We start from the raw sequence: 16987 nt of genomic DNA on the forward strand, positions 1-16987 counted from the left end.
TTTCTATGAGGGAAGAGAAAGAGAAAGTCAAAAAAAAAGTCCTGACTGGTGGATATTTTTCGCTGCTGTGGCTGAGTCCTTGTTAAGTATTGACTAAGGCAAGCAAGCTGGAGGATTTTCAAAGGATTTTCCATTCAAATTAGTACACAAAAGCTTTATTACCAGTCCCAATGCTGTAAAATCATGTCAGGCCCTATCAAAATCATGACAGTGGCTTAAATCGTGAGTTTAAAAATAGATGTGTTAGCTTATTATTATTTGCTTTATAGTTTCTGAATCATTAGGTTAAACTGGCATCATGTCCTTAGTGTTCCTCCATATCTAAAGCTCTAAAACCTCACTCTAAAAATACTAATGAAACCTCTGAGGTCCTCAACTAGTCATATTCCTCTCGAATATGAATATTTGTGGGAAAAAAAGCAACATACACTGTCATAAGAACCCTGATAAAGCCATGAGAACTGCCAACTTCTTTTTTCTCCTCAAGGGTTTAAAATATGTTTTATCTGCTCATGTCTGTCAGCAAAAAATACAATGCTGTGACTAAACAGCACAAAGGCCAGGTTTACTTTTAGGAGAAAGTAACACTTCCAATTATTTAGGTGTTGGCAGAGAGCCCAAAGGTGCTGCTGATAGCCCTGCTATCAACAAACCTCCAAGCTAACATATTGTCTACACACTTTCTGGTATCCCTCCTTTTAATATACCCACTAGATCACGACCCAGAGTGCCTATACTGGTACTGGGTGAGCTGTATGCAAATCCAGAAGCAGCACAGCCCCTCATCATAGAATCATAGAATAGTTTAGGTTGGAAAGGACTTTAAGGATCATGTAGTTCCAGCCTCCCTGCCATGGGCAGGAGCACCTTCCACTAGTGGCAACCTGTGCAGTACCACAGCGTAGCAGTGAGCCCTGTCTGGTTGTCTGCATCTGGTCAGAGCAGAAGACCTGATGCCCTCACTGACAAAGAGATGTCCAGGGATGGTGCCTAGTCACCACCATCCTCCTTTACGGCACTCAAGCCAGAGCCAATACAGCAGATCAGTATTTAATCAGACCAAGGGGCACTTTCTTCTACTCTCCATCACTCCTTATGTCCTTGAGCCACTCATACATGACTTTCTTACGGTCAGCCCTGGATACCATCCTTTCCTGTACGACTGGACTAAAGTTCCATACAGATATGTCATAGTGGCAGGGAGAGGAGGGAAGAGAAGGAGGCTGTGGCTGAGGACAGAGAGGAGACGCATGGATGGCAGACACCAAGCAGTGACTTTGGGAGTCTATCTGCAGCATTTCTGGCTGTCAAGCCCAGAGGGCTGAATAAGACTCAGGCAAGCCACCAACTATGTCAACAAAGGAAAAACATCATAGTGACAGTGGTGGATGCTTCAAAAGAAAAGAGGGAAAGCAGATTTCAACTTGGTGTCAGTGCAGATACAGAGCTCTGTCTCTCATGTGGCCATGGACACCCATGCAGATGTTGGGTATACTTGGGTATACTCGTTGGCTGTCTGGCTGCTGCCTTAGTTCTGTCTCACTCCTGGGGGACTGAAGCCCTCCGGTGTAAATTGGGTTTTCAGCCTTTACCTCATATCAGGCTGTGGTTGGGTCACCCTGTCCTTTGTCTGTGTTGCCTCCTCCAGGCTGGATGTATTCCATTCAGAGTGCCTCAGGCAGCAGCTTCCCTGCCACCATCCCTCCTGGGAGAGCATCCCTGAGGAAAGATGGCCTGGCATTTTCTGTAGCAGGGTGCTGTCCCCAGCAGATGTCAGGCTCACACCTCAGTCTTAAGGTGACATTTCAGGGCTCAGGCTCAACAACCAGACTCGCAGTTAACTCATGATCACACAACTTTTTTGCGGAGTGTGGAAGTATTAGAGCACCCAGATGCACTAGGCACTTGCTGCTCCTTCATACCAGCAAACACTGATGCTCAAGCGCTCATCTGTTTTTAAGCTAGCCCTCTTAGCTATTTAAAATAGAAGCAAGTCAGTTTACCTTTGAAAGGTAGGTCCCGTGGTCTGAGCTAAACCATCCACACTTTGCTGGCTCCCTGGGGCTTGCATGGGCAGAGATCAGAGACCAGTCAGTGGGTTTGGTAAATGCGGGTAGAGTGGGCTAGTGAGGAGACTTCAACGGGTGCTGACAGCTGGTGCAGCTAAAGGAAGGACCCTGGGGAGCTTAGAGATATGAGAAGGGCTGAGATGAGCTGCTGGGGGATGCAAGCACTGGAAAATAAGAAATGCTGAGAGAGCCAGCTGGGGGAGGTTAATAAAGCCTGCCTGTCAGGGGAACTATCTGACAGGCAGACAGCCAGAAGAGGGGAAAAAACAGCTCACTCGAGTCCACGGACCCATAACTGGGTTATGGAGCTATGTAATCCACTTAAGCTCTAAAACTGTCCTGCCTCCCTCCCCCAACTTTAACTCTCCTCTCCTGTACCTCTAATATTCAGAAATGTTTCCTCGAAGCTTCGCAGGAAGTCTTGACAGTGGTTCAATTTGATTAGCGTTAGCTGCGGAGTTTTCCCAGAGGATCTTGGGAAATACAGAGATCCATACCCCCAAGAAACCTGCAGGGTATTGACGAGCTCATACACTGTCTGCAGCACAGGAGAGACCTGCTCTATAAGAGGGCCACGCACACTAGCAGAGAGACAGGGGTGGGGGGTTTTTAACCTGCATTAGGAAATATATGTGGACACTTAATGCAGTTTATTCAAAAACAGCTGTCTTCTCCATTATGTGTCATCTACCCTGAGAGAGACTGGAGAAGCGCAAGAAGCAAAAGGCCTCTTAGATCATCTAGCCCATCACCCCACAAATGAAGAATTAATCCCATTAAGGGCCACTATTGGCTTCGGTGGCTTCAAGATTTGGTCCTAATTGCACAAACACAAAGCCATTACAAGACTGCAATCTAACAGAGAAGCTTTTTTTTTTTTACAGGGTATATAATTTCCTTAATTAAAGGGGCTTATCTGCATGCTAATAATTAGAAAAATATTGTCCACTTTTATTCTCATTTCATTCTTATATCCTGGTGCACTGGATGTAGGCAGGAGGTGAGAATGTGCAAAGATGCATATGTACTATGAGATCAACAATGCACAGGCATATCAAAAAGACAGGTCCTTGCCCATGAGGGGATTATAATCTAATTTATTATATGGATTGCAGCAGTGCATTACAAGCAAAAAAAAAAAGTTCATTTTATAGGAAGGATAAGGATTGTAGCATCAAGGGAGGGGTCCACATTGATTTGCACATGCTTTGGATCAGAAAGCTACAATAGCTGAACACATTGCAGGCTATGTACACATTTTGTTTGTTCTCTAATTATTAATTTAGAAAGGACATTCAGTCGATGGGGGGACTGGATGATAAATGTTCCTGGAAAAAATGAACAAGAAGGGATTTATGGTATGAGAGAGACAGAGTCCAGATGGTTGTCTCCTGCAGACAGGGTACAGTGGGAGAAGGCAAGAGGGCAGTAGGAGGAAGAGGACAAGGCTGAATGCATTGACAGTGTCAAGGGTGCAACCAGTGATGGACCACAGGATGGGAAAATGTGCAAAGAAGCCCCTTAAGAGAAGATCAATATGGAAACAAAGTGGAAAACTCAAGCAAGGAATACATAACTGAGGAATCAAGGTATCACTGCTGTTTCTTCCTCCTCCTGCATATTGCAGATGACAACTAAGAGATCAAAATCTTTGCACATCGATTAAATTTATTATAAAATGACAGCAAGAATAGCAACAAATTATCAAATTCAACTTTCATTTGCAAGTTTTTAGTGGATAAACACTGTGGTCATTGTCCTCAGTAAAAAAAGTGTGTGCCACCATTGATCAATGCTAATGGCTTTCAATAAAGGCTAATTAAGTAATGCTCTAAGATTGGACAGAGCATAAGCCAAGTCCCAAGCACGCCCTAAAGCCAGTCTGAGGGGAAAAGAGAAAGGGATCTTACCCCTATGAAGCTACGGGGGATTATTTCATCTACTGCAATCTTTAATAAGACTATCAATCAGCCAGAAGGGATGTTTATCCCTGTCTCCCAACATATCATACAGAGGCATTCATTCCCCAGACATGAGCAAATAATGAATTGTTCTTTGAACCAAGAGGAAGATGAGGCCCATCTAGTCACCACCTCAATCAAAATGGAAAGCACCAAGTAAAAAAACATAACCCGAGGAAAGACAGGAGAGCAAAATATATTAAATCTATGTATAAATATTCGTACATAATAAGAGATGGGATCGGAACAAAACAATAAACCTTAACAAACCTAAAGGACAATCCCAGAGATTTCTCAGAGTTGCTAATGGGAGAGACACGTAAATTGTTACTGGCATCTTAACTTCTGCTGAACATCAGTGTAACAAGTAAAGCAAGGAGAGGGAGTCAAGACCCCCGAAATCAGAGTTGTCTCTGCTGCCTCACACTGCTTAAACCACTGAGATATTAAAGGAGATCCTCAGCTTTCTTTAGAAACATTTTAAAAAATTGATAAAGCATCCATCCTTCATGGTTGCAGATAAAAGCCTGGAAACACAAAGCTATTGCACCCTAATGGCAAGTGAAATGAACTCAGACCTTGTTATTTTGAAATACATGATTAGCTTAAACTCTCAGGACTGATCTCTGTAGGGACAGTCTCTTGTTTTGAGAGTGCTTAGGACTGAGAAAGAGGTGCTCAGAGGAAAGGGAAGGAACACTCCTTTCTGTATGCCACTTAGGCCAGGTGAGAAGAAGAAAAGGAGAAGAAAAGATGGAAGTGACAGACATAAGAAAGAGACCTTTGCCTTGTGATTGATATTTACAACATCCTTAATTTTTGTTTTGGCTCTTTTCTATCCCTTCTACACAGCAGTCTACAACCCCCCAAAGGGGATTATGCTGCCCAAAAGATCTGTAGTAGCTTGTACCTATACATGTGTGTGACACTGCAGTTCAGATCACTCTTCAGAACATTCTATATGCATTAATTAAATACCATGGTAATTCTACAACCATGTTTGCAAAGATAATACCTTGACATTGCTGATGGTGAACTTGTTGAAACGCTCATTTAAAGAGTGGCATATGAGGAAGCAAAGGATATTTTTCAAGCAAAAATGTTTCTGAAGGGATTAAAAGTGATGCAGCTACTGAGCTTTCTAATGCAAGCTCTCCTACGTCAGACTGCAAAGAACAGTGGCCATTAGTGGTGTATTCCATATTACACTAGGAAAGCGTGCTTGAGACTCAGACTGAGTTTTTTTACTGTTCAGTTCAGTTTTGTTACTGATCTCTACTTTTTAACAGTTCTACTGCTAACATCTTCATGTATAAATGGTCAGATCAATGGTTCAAATCCTGAAGTGACAGGCAATTATTTAAATAATCTTTAATCAAACGTTAATAAATCTTGTTTGTTCCCATATGTTTATGAACTGTGGTATCCATGAGAGGTAATTAAAACGGCACATAGGTGTCAGTGGAGGTGTGCACTTAGTAGGAATGCAGCTCTTAGTTCACACAAATTTAACATAGCATCAGCAAAATAGCAGAAAAGATAGTCACGACAATCTAAGGAAATCAGGAAAACAAGATGTTGGGGAAAGTAATATACATTGTTAGAGTAGTTGATACAATTAAGAAAATTATAAAGCTTTCAGGCACACAAACTCTTCCTACTGTCCTCCCTCCCCCCTCCTTCAGTATCAGCCAGCCTAATAAAAGATATTGCAACTCCATACAAACCTTGCTTCATTTACAGAGAAATGGACTTGTGATCAGGTGAAAAAATGCGACAAGCAGGACTGGCCATGCGTGCAAAACGGATCCTGAATTATTGAAAGGCAACCATGTGGCTGCCACCCGAGCAGAGACGAACAATAACAGAGGAAGTCAGAGGAGCAGCATCTATAGTTGTCTGTCATTCACCCCAGGTGCCTTTTATTTGTATCCATGTTTATTAGTGGCTTAATAAAAGAGTTTGTCTACATGCACAGACCCATATACATTACCTCTGCATATGGGCTCACTCTCCCTTACTTTCTGCTGTCTGTCATCTAAAACTGGGGAAAATGAAATGGAGAATTGGTTAGGATTTGGCCTGTGTTCCTACACGTCTCTGGGTTAGACCTCAAGATGATGTAAACTGATGCTGACCCACTGAACTCACGTGGGTCTGCTGAGTTATGCCAGTGAAGGATCCAACTTGTTTACTTATCAGATGCTTATGTCTTACATGATAAATTGTTCTTGTACTGACAGTTAATAAAAGACATATTTATGTAAATGAGAGAGAGGGCTCATGCTCTCCAATGTTATGCCAGACTGGAGTTCATTTAGAAAGGATTGCTTTCTCCACAAAAAATATCAGTTGAAAGACAGACAGACAGGTGTCATGTTTGTTTTGAAATATTGGGGCTTCAGTGAAATGAAAAACCACACAAGCTCTTTTTTTTTTTGGTACAACAAATGCAAACTTGTTATAAAAACAGAATTTTCGTTTGGCGACAACACTGTTTTTTCAGGTTCTGCTGGAAAGCATTCAGCCTGGAGAAGGTCTTGGATTCCCAACGGCTTTTCTGTTGTGGGGTTTTTCCCTCCAAACATGTCAGTTCATCTAATAAAAGAGGCTTCCCAGCCTAAAAATCTCACCTCTCTTACACCTTGAAACATTCATACCAATTCTGTTTACAGCTTACATCAGCTATTCACTAATGATGGTTTATTAGCAGCAAGTGGGGTCTAGTATTCACCATCTTCAGATATGTCAGAATTGCATATGTGTCTTGCAAACGCCTGAGAACCTGCAAGACCAGCTTGTATTCCTTCCCAAAAGGGAAACTATGAATCAGTCACAATATACAGCTGCAACATAACAGTGAGTATTGTCCTTTCATTTTCTGTGACAACTGGAACACAGACACTGAACAGCAGGACAATGGAGTTGTGTCAACATGCAGGAGGATTTCAGAGTGCTTTGCAGATGAGTCATCCCAGTCTGTTATGGAACACTAAACCTTTGGCATTACAAGACTTTCTCAGTGATTTGATTCTCTTTATTTTTGGCTTAATTACTTCAACCCATAATTTCAGATAGTGTGAAAGGAGTGCATTCAATGCTTGCAGAAAAAAAGGGGTGCTCTCAGCAGAGAATGGTCAAATTTCCCCAGGCTTTTTCATTTGACTTATTAACTCTTACTCCCTGCCATACATACACACAAACCCACACTTAAATATAAAATCTTCTACTTGTGTTACAGGTGAGAAAAATGTTGTCAAGATATAGCAGAAGAAAAGCCTTTGGTATTTGTTATAGGTATATACATTAACACAAGCATCTTCACTGACCATGGCTTTCCAGTGTGTTTAGAGTTGGACCTCTTCTGTATATTCATTCATACTCTGTGCTGCTGGTTACTCTGTAGTGCCCCTATCTTTACTGCTAGGCACTTTCCCATTATTGTCTTTAACAGAACACCTTGCGTGTGTCCTCACAATTAAAAGAAAAACTCATCTCCCTTCCCTGGGCCTTTGGGACTTGAATGAGAGAGTCACCCAACTTCTTTTCCCCATTGTTACTCTAGGTGCACAATCGTCATCTCTAAATGCAGTTTAAGATCACTGATTCTGTATTTGGTAACAATCTGGCAGAATTTGGCACACTGCACAGGGGTGAGGTCATTTGTAGAGCAGTGAATCCATGGGGATCTGAGGCTGTCTTGTTTGTTATTAATCTGTTCCTCCCAGGAACTCTTCTGCTGTTTTAGCTTTTAATCTAACAAACATTTCGAGTACCATTCCTTTTCTGGAGAGATTATTTCCTCCACTGTCCTAAATACTGGTGCTACAGCCTCAGAACAACTTGTAGGGCTGGCGAGTGGGGCAGTGCTTTCATTTGTGTGTTTTCATGTGTTTCACTGCCTGCCAGAGAGAGCACATCTAGCTCTTTGTGGGATTAACGGTGACAAGGAACATTTGCAACACGAGTTGTTTTGCATTGGGGTGTCCTTTCCTCTGTGTTGATAACACATAGATTCTCTCTGCTACTCATTCACCTCCTGTACTGCTCATCTGCCTTACCCAGCTAACAAACTTGAAGCACCTCCTGCCCTGATCATGGCCTTGCATATTTAAGTCATTAGACCGAGGCACTTGGCACACACTAGGGATGTGGTGAAAGATGATCCTACAAGAAATACAGCAATCATTCTGCAACCAATGCTGTCTAGATCCTCATCCCACTTTTATTTGAGTTCCTGACACAGGAATTATTGAACTGGACTAATGCACAGGAGAAAGTAAATGTTTATTGAAGAACTGGTCAAGTTTTATCTAGCCACATATTAAATGATCTTGAATTTGGGGCAGAAATGGGCAAGGGAAGAAAACAAAGCAGCAAATGATCTGTCTGACAGGCCTTTGGAATTGAGCCGTAACAGTCACGTCTCCGTGCCTATGTATGTGTGTTGTGGAGGGAGAGGGGGATGCACAAAGGGAGGGGAAGCCAGGCAGGGGGAATATATCTGTATGAGCTAATCTGTTTCTTGCTTTCCTCCTCCCCTCCCCATCTCCCTTTCTCTGCCTGCCTCTCCTGGGAGATGACTCACACCTGCTCTGCCCTGATACTACCATTTCGCATCAGAAGCACACAGTCACTCTGAAGTCACCCAAGCTGTTCTGTGTTAGATCCCTGCATTGCTTACATCTGCTCTTTGGTGGGCAGGATTCAAATGCTGTGATGGACAACATGACTGTAACTCAGCACAAACCCATGAAATCCAGCCACCTGCCTGTGACACACTCATGCCTTGATGGCATCATGGGCTTCTGAGTGCTCCAGCCTATTGGGAGTGGGTCAATAAATCTTGTTTATCAGATAGATGGTTTGTATAAGGACCATGGCAAAGCACTCATCAGTCGACATCAGGTCCTCAGATAGACAAATGACTTTTCAATTCTAAAGGCCTGAGTCATTTCATCTGCATCTGACCTTATTCCGCCTACACCTCCCATCTTAGCTAAAACATGCTCTTTCACCTGCATATAAACAACGACAGTGCCATTCTACACGGGTTCCCAAAGTAGTTTGAAAACATTAATGGATGAAGAGTCAGGACCTCATCACAGTGTGGGTAACCATTATTTTAATTTACATTTTAGGAAACTAAAGGCATAGAGATAATCAGCATCTTCCCCAAGGCTATATAGGAAGTAGAGACAGAATATTGGAAAGGAATGGGGCAACATGGTGTTGTATATGGCACTGTATTTGAGAGGCAAACCCACTCTCAAGCTCAGTGGAAAGGACAAGCAGGCATTTTCCACGTGTTAGTTTTGCAAAGTTTTGCATCTCTAAGTTTCTCTGTGAGTTTCAGTTTCCAGTGAGCCTGTATACATCAGGGACCTTCAGTAATAATAATAGAATTTGACCACCTTTGTGGCTCAAAGCAAGGCTACAGACTGAACAAAACTCTGGAAATCTTGGAGGGTTCTGGGTCCTGATACCCACTGAAATATTGCACAGGACAAACTGCACATTATTTTGAAAGTCACCAAGAAAGTATTGTTCACCCTTATTATCCTGCAATTTGTTTTTCTTCTTTGATAGGTAAACCTAAAGTACCAATCAGTATAGTATCCATAGCTCCTCACAGGTATTATCAAAGACAGCAAAAACGGTTTGACTTGAGCTGTCAGCAGCAAGTTCTCTATGTGCATAGATACTGCACTTATCCAGTGCACACCTCTACAGCAGACAGCTAGAATTATCTTAAAAATATGACAAATGAAGGCGTGACGGTTTTCCCTAACTAGGAAGATGTTTTCCTTCAGATATGATCCCTGTACCATGCTCTGACAGTTTCAAGCTAAAGATTGATCTCCAGGAGAAGCCAGATCTAAGCTGTGAGCCTTTCGCAGTGGCAGCTAAAGTCCCTGGAACAGGCTTCCTGGGAGCATGAGTGTCATCTTCAACCAGAGCTGTCACTCCAGCTCTTATAGAAACTGGTGGACAAGCCAGATGCCCATCACAGCATGTATGATCTAATTTTTCGAAGTGCTGTGGACCTTTACTGACATGAACCCAGACTTTCAAACAATGAGAAAGAGGAATTTCCTTTCTCCTCAACACAAGAGAGGCAGCCATCCCTTTACAATTAAAATAATCATGAGCATATGTCTGACTTGTTGCATAAGGCAGTAAAATTACATCCACAGTTATATTTCACTCTCATTTTTTGGGAGAAATATGATCCTGAAATAGAGCCTTGCCCTTTCCCAGTGAAAACTTCCCTGTTCTATTATAGGAGGGATAGAACAACAGTTCAGCACAGGTTTCCAAGAGGGCTTTTACAGAGGGAAGGATGCATACTTTTTTCCTAGAGATTTTTGTCTCTATTTAGTTCAGCCATTCATTGTTCCAGATGTCACTGGAAGTCCCTGTTAAAGGCCTCTTTTATATATACTCCAGAGTTTTTCTTCAGTTCAACAGTCCCTCACTGAGGCCCTGGATTTATACTCTGCCTTCTTCTCTGCCTCTCCTGGATATCTGTCTTCTTCCTACCACTTTGTTCAAACTATGATGTACCTACTTCCTCAGCTTTCTGCCCCCTACACTACTGCTTTCATTCATCCATTTCTGCTTCAGCTTTCACTCTGGCATTGATCAGCAGAGGCATTTGGGAAGTACAAATTCTGCCCTCTCCCTACAGCTTGATACTGATCACGCTTAGCAGATGTGTCTTACAGCCTGTTTTGGCTGGGATAGAGTTAATTTTCTTCCTAGGAGCTGGTACAGTGCTGTGTTTTGGATTTAGTAGGAGAATAATGTTGATAATACATGGACATTTCAGTTGTTGTTAAGTAGTGCTTACACTAAGTCAAGGACTTTTCAGTTTCTCATGCTCTGCCAGCAAGTGGCTGCGCAGGAATCAAGTGTGATCACATAGGACACACAGGAAAATCAAGGGATCAGATCCAGACAGCCTGGGTTTAGGAAAGGTAAGTCCTACCGGATCAGCCAGATTTCTTTTTATGAGCAGGTGACCCACCTGGTAGATGAGGGGAAGGCTGTGGATGTAGCCTACCTGGATTTCAGCAAAGCCTTCGACAGGGTCTCCCATAGCATACTCCTGGAAAAGCTGGCAACCCACAGCTTGGACAGGGGCACTCTGTGCTGGGCTAGGAACTGGCTGGAGGGCCGGGCCCAGAGAGTGGTGGTGAACGGTGCTGCATCCAGTTGCTGCATTCACTAGTGGTGTCCCCCAGGGATCGGTGTTGGGCCCAGTTCTGTTTAGTATCTTTATCGATGATTTAGATGAAGGGACTGAGTCCACCATTAGCAAATTTGCAGATGACATTAAGTGGGGGGGAGTGTCGATCAGCTGGAAGGCAGGAGGGCTCTGCAGAGGGACCTGGACAGGCTGGAGAGTTGGGCTGGTTCCAACTCTCAACAGTTGGAATGAGTTGGGATGAGGCTCAACAAGACCAAGTGCCATGTCCTGCACTTTGGTCACAACAACCCCCTACAGTGCTACAGAATGGGAACAGAGTGGCTGGAGAGCAGCCAGGCAGAAAGGGACCTGGGAGTTTGTTGTGGCCAGAGTGCAGGCCCCAGGACTTAACCTTGCTGAACCTCATCCTGCTGGAATCAGACCATCTCTCCAGCCTGTCCAGGTCCCTCTGAAGAGCCCTCCTGCCTTCCAGCAGATCAACACTCCTCCCCATCTTGGAGTCAACTACAAATTCGCTAATGGTACACTCAATCCCCTCATCCAGATCATCAATAAAGACATTAAATAGAACTGGACCCAACACTGATCCCTGGGGGACACCACTAGTGACCCAACTGGATGCAGCACCGTTCACCACCACTCTCTGGGCCCAGTCCTCCAGCCAGTTCCTAACCCAGCACAGAGTGCCCCTGTCCAAGCTGTGGGCTGCCAGCTTTTTCAGGAGTATGCTGTGGGAGACGGTGTTGAAGGCTTTGCTGAAGTCCATAGTATTATTATGTTTTACTTTGTCTCAATTATTAAACTGTTTTTATCTCAGCCCATGAACTTTACTTTTTTCTGATTCTTCTCTTCATCCCATTGTGGGGGAGTGGGCACACAGCCCCATTTACCCAGCTGCCTCAAAACATGGCAGAGAAGCAGTCAGGCATCGCCTTGCAGGAAGTAGTAGGGAATGTGGCAGCCAGGAAAATAACCCTTTATAGTCCTAGTTCCCAACTTGCTTATAGACATTTTAGATCTGGATTGGCTTTATCACGCTCCTGGGCTATACAGGTTGTATGTCAGTAAAGAGAAACAAAGCCATAAAGAACTGCTCCAGGTTCTGCCTGCTCAGTGTTGGGACGGGAAAGCACTGGCCACATCTATACTTATCTGATCTTCTGAGATTCTGAGGGGCTCCCCAAAGCCCTCCCACACAGCCTGAGACCCCTTGTTCACACTCTGCTGATGAGCAGTATGGACCTGAGCTGGCCATGCATCCCTGCCCTTGCAGTCCTTGATAACAGGGGCCTACAGGGAAACATACCACTCTCTTTCTTTACTTAAAGGTCGGTCACTTATGTCATTCAAGGGCCCTGGTATAGATGGAGGCTACCAGTGCAAGTCTGGATGACTGCAGCAGACTCACTGTGTGCTGGCATTTGCTTCAAGGCATATCTCCCTGCCTTAACTTCGACCCTCCTGCTACCAGCCATGGAGGTACTGAGCACTTAACCACAGAGCTCAAATGCACAACTAGTTATTGTTTCTCAGCTGTCCCATAGGGCTCTGTTGTCTCTGTTCCGTGCAAGTCTAGAAAGCACCATTTTGCTTTGCTGTGGCACTGAAATTCCACTGTGCAGCAGCAAGACAGCCCACCTTGCTACCTGATCTGACATTGACAGATTTTGCTATCCACCTGCTACACACACACACTGACATACCCATACTGTCAGTCTCTATAAACTTCTAATAAAATATGATTGATTAACATTTAAAGGCCAACACAAAACCCCCTGTTGACCTGCACTTACACTGATCAATGTTTCCAAGAAACCTAAAACTCCAGCTTACTGAAGATGGAGCATGACTGATTTCCAATGCTGTACCATGTCTTTTTTTGGATTAACACCTTTGGACAGTGTCCCTGTGGCTCAGGTGGATAGCAGGACTGCACCTGCTCTCTCTTCAAGGAACCAGGAATGAAAGAGCTTGTTCAGAGAGCATAGAGAGAAAAGTTCTAGACTTTTCTGGAATTACAGGATGGCTGAAAAATAAGGGTTCCAATGGTGGTAGGAAAAAAGTCCTAAAGTGGCAGGTTTGTGCCTTCTACTAATCATCTTGCTTTGGTCTTACTGGGCTAACACAGGAAGGGGAGCTCTGATGCCTAGTTCATGAAATGTGTTGGCATTGTCTGAAGAGCCAGTGCTTTCTGGCCACCGGTGCCTGAGACTTCCCTTAGGAAATCCACAGATTATTTACCTGCTAACCTTTCTAGATAACCACATTACCATCATTTGCAGGCTGCTAATCATGTCAGCTACCAGCTGCAGCCGAGTGATCCTTAACGCTAGGATTCATGGGACACAAGTCAATGAACAAATACATTGCATCAAATGTGTACACATGGCCCTTGTCTTTCAACATTCATCCATTAATATACATTCCTTCTGGAAGTTTTACTCCAGAGAATGGCAACCTGCAGTGGTTGAAAATGTTAGGACTCCCTAGGAGATAACCCAAGCAGAAAGCACAGACTATATGCAGTCTATTTTAGAAATTCAGTTTGCCCACATCTTGGAGACTGTCTATTGCTCTGACTTCCCCTTTCAGGAAGGGACATAGCAAAGCTGGGAAAGGTTCAGAGAAAGACAACGAGGTTGTATGGAAAAGCTTACCTACAGGGGATGATAAGTCATCTAGGACTCTTTAGCCTAGAAATGAGACAACAGATAAAATTGTGAACCTACAAGTGCCACGAAGAAGGTAGACACATACTGACTGTGACCTATCTTTTCTGAAACAAGAACCCTGAGCACCAAATGAAGCCAGTACATAGATGGTTCAAAATAAACAAAAGAGGTAGTTTATCTCCAAACACACAGCTGAACTGGGGAACTCCTTGCCACAAGGTATGCAGTGACCTTAGTTATCTTCAGAGACCAACTAGACAAACTGGTGGATAATAAAATTCAGAGGCCCAGAAATAAGACCAGGTTCAGGATGTCCCTGAGATGGAAACAAAGCTGAAAGTAGTGTTATACATACTTTCTCTATTCTGACATACTTCTTCAGGTATCCACTTTTGGCCAACAAGAGAGACCACATACTGGGACAGCTGAATCATTGTTCTAAGCCAGTACTGTTGCTTATGTTATATATAACATATCATCTCCTACTAAATGGAGACCAGCAGTCTCCATTTAGGTAAAGTCTGCCACTTTACCACCACCACCTTTCCCTGCATCGAGCAGTATGTGAGAAAGAACCTGGTAGAGTTAAGAGCACCATCTTCAGAAACAGAAACAAGCAAAAGGGAATGGCTACCTGGTCCAATGAAAGGCAGTGTGAGGAAAACAAAAGTATTTCTGAAGTTATAGTTCACACATAGGAAGAAACCAGACAGAGCAAGCCTTTGCAGAGATCACTTTTCACCTTCATAAGCCTCTAGAAAAAAGAGGCAAAACCCAAAAAGCTTGCTTTTGCTGGAAAGAAAGAGGATAAGAATCCATATCACAGAAAAGCACATGCTTTTAGTTGGAGCAATTTTAGTTACAGCTCCATGGGAGAAACCAAGACCTGGAAGCATGTGGAAAGAAGATACAGCTCAACAGAAGAATCCCTGCAGATAGGAAAGCCAGCCTGTGATAAAACCCTTGGGTGTCATATTTTGGTACTTTGGAGGGGCTGAAAGGAGACCGGATCAATAGCATTTGATATTTGCATTATTTTAATTTCATGCATCTATCTTCCATTGGTGGTCTGTCTGGGCCAAATACAGGAATTCTCCCTCCACTTTTCATACCTTAATTGTCTGTAGGATGAGAAAATAATTAATTCCCACTGTAACTAGTGACTCGATGCAGGTAGGGCATGTTGTCATGCCTACCTGCACTGGATTTTCTGCTACCTGGCTGGTATGTTTTCCACACATGCGCTCAAGGTTAAACTGATACCTGAATTCAGGAACAGGGGATGTCTTCCACTGGTCAGATCACTTAGAACCACTTGGACGGGGTGTGGGTGAGTCCCCATTAGTTTTCCTTCAGTGTTTTTGTCTTAGCAGAGAGGTTATTTGTTTTTTAACATGCCTCACTGTATTAGCAGCGTAGGATATTAATGGGGGTAACCTGTGTTCCTGTTCTCTTCCATGGAACAATTGATAAGCTTTTGGTCTTAGAATACGTTGTGAGTTTATTGTAAGAGTACAGGGATTTATGCTATTCTTGTTAGCAGAGCAGATCATAGAATCATAGAATGGCTTGGGTAAGAAGGGACCTTAAAGATCATCTAGTTCCAACCACCCTGGACACTTTTCACTAGATGAGGTTACTCAGAGCTCCATCCAACTTGGCCTTAAAATGTTCTTTAAGATGTTCTGTAAAACCTCCCGAACTAGACTTCTAAGGCATAGTAGTCCTTCCATAGGTGTGTTACTGGGAGTACAGAGACCCTTCTCACATCCAGCCTCTTTGTACCACTGTGGAGGCACAGTGACGGGATACAGTGGAGAAGCTTGCTGTACACTGCAGTACCTATGTTTTGAGGACTTGCGGATTTATGCTGTCAGGCAAAGACTAGGCTTCTCTGTGTGTCCCAAGCTTGCCCTTCAGAACAGGACAGAAAGGCTTTGGTTTGCATCCAGATTGCTCCAAAATTTCATTTTCAATTCCTTTATTGCTCTTGTTGTCCACCATGGAAACTAGCAGGCATCCATATTCCTTCATCACCTCCAAAGGTCTCTGCATAACTCATAACCCTATTGTACTTAATTGCAAAGTTCAGAATGGCGAAATTCATCTGTGAAGCAAAATGCTATCCAAGGTAAAGCTCTTTCCTTCAGGCTTTTGTCTCATAAACCCCTCACATCCCCAGTGTTTACAGAGGTCCTGCCTGTGTGCTGGAGGTTGGCCCTGACTTGACACAACTAGAATTGGAGACATCCTGACCTGAATTTGGCTGAAGTGGACAGACTCTGCAGTGTGTGCCCATTCACCATAATACTCACTGTCTGCTTTCAGCTCTAAGGACCACTCAACACCCTTCTCTTATTTATGCGCAGCAACTCAGTATAAAATACTCTGTGTTCCCACATCCTGTCATTTGTGACTCAAGTCTCAAAATTTTCTTCTATATTGACTAAGATGGCTATAACAAGGAATGGAGAAACAAGAGATTTTTTAAAACTACAAGGCCCAAGTCTTCTACCCCGTTTGCTGAAAAGAGAGGCAGTGTACACTAACTTTGGAATTTCATCTTAACAGTCACAAATGCCATACCTAGAGCTGTATTTGGCATCTATCTCATGCTCCTTTTCTGGCACTAGAATGCCTTCCTTTCCCTTTGATTTTTTCCAATATCTCCCAAATATTCTGCCTGCTCTGGCCACTCCTTCAGTTGAAGGCCGTGACTTCGCTTCCTGAGATTTGAACAGGCTGCCACCTTTCATCAATAACAATTTTCCTTTTTTCCCCTCCAGAAAGAATTGCCTGTCTGGCAGACAAAGGAAAGCACCTCTCACATAAAAGTGGAGCAGAACTAATGTATTTACTGTATTTGCCTATTTTATTATTCCTTGGAGATGTATTAGTCTAACAGGTTTATTTATGGTACGTGAAAAGTTAAATATTCCTTTGTCCTTGGGATTTACGTAAACTGGTGCAGTGTGAGATTCTGGGGGTTTTAATGAGGTATTTGTCAAAATACTCTCCCCAGTAGATTTTTTTTAATACCTTTGAGACCATAAAGGATCATTTTACTACAAT

The 16987-nt window shown here is 43.3% G+C and overlaps 1 long non-coding RNA gene across 1 annotated transcript; it reads left to right on the forward strand.

Annotated features, from left to right (window-relative positions):
- The first annotated feature begins 1201 nt into the window (after positions 1-1201).
- On the forward strand, positions 1202-6975 carry LOC116783065. The gene is made up of 4 exons (XR_004355452.1): positions 1202-1271; positions 5774-5945; positions 6537-6618; positions 6932-6975. It is a non-coding gene; the product is annotated as an uncharacterized LOC116783065 (long non-coding RNA).
- Positions 6976-16987: the final 10012 nt, after the last annotated feature.

The sequence above is a fragment of the Chiroxiphia lanceolata genome, chromosome 2, assembly GCF_009829145.1.
Source record: "Chiroxiphia lanceolata isolate bChiLan1 chromosome 2, bChiLan1.pri, whole genome shotgun sequence".
NCBI classification, from domain to species: Eukaryota; Metazoa; Chordata; class Aves; order Passeriformes; family Pipridae; genus Chiroxiphia; species Chiroxiphia lanceolata.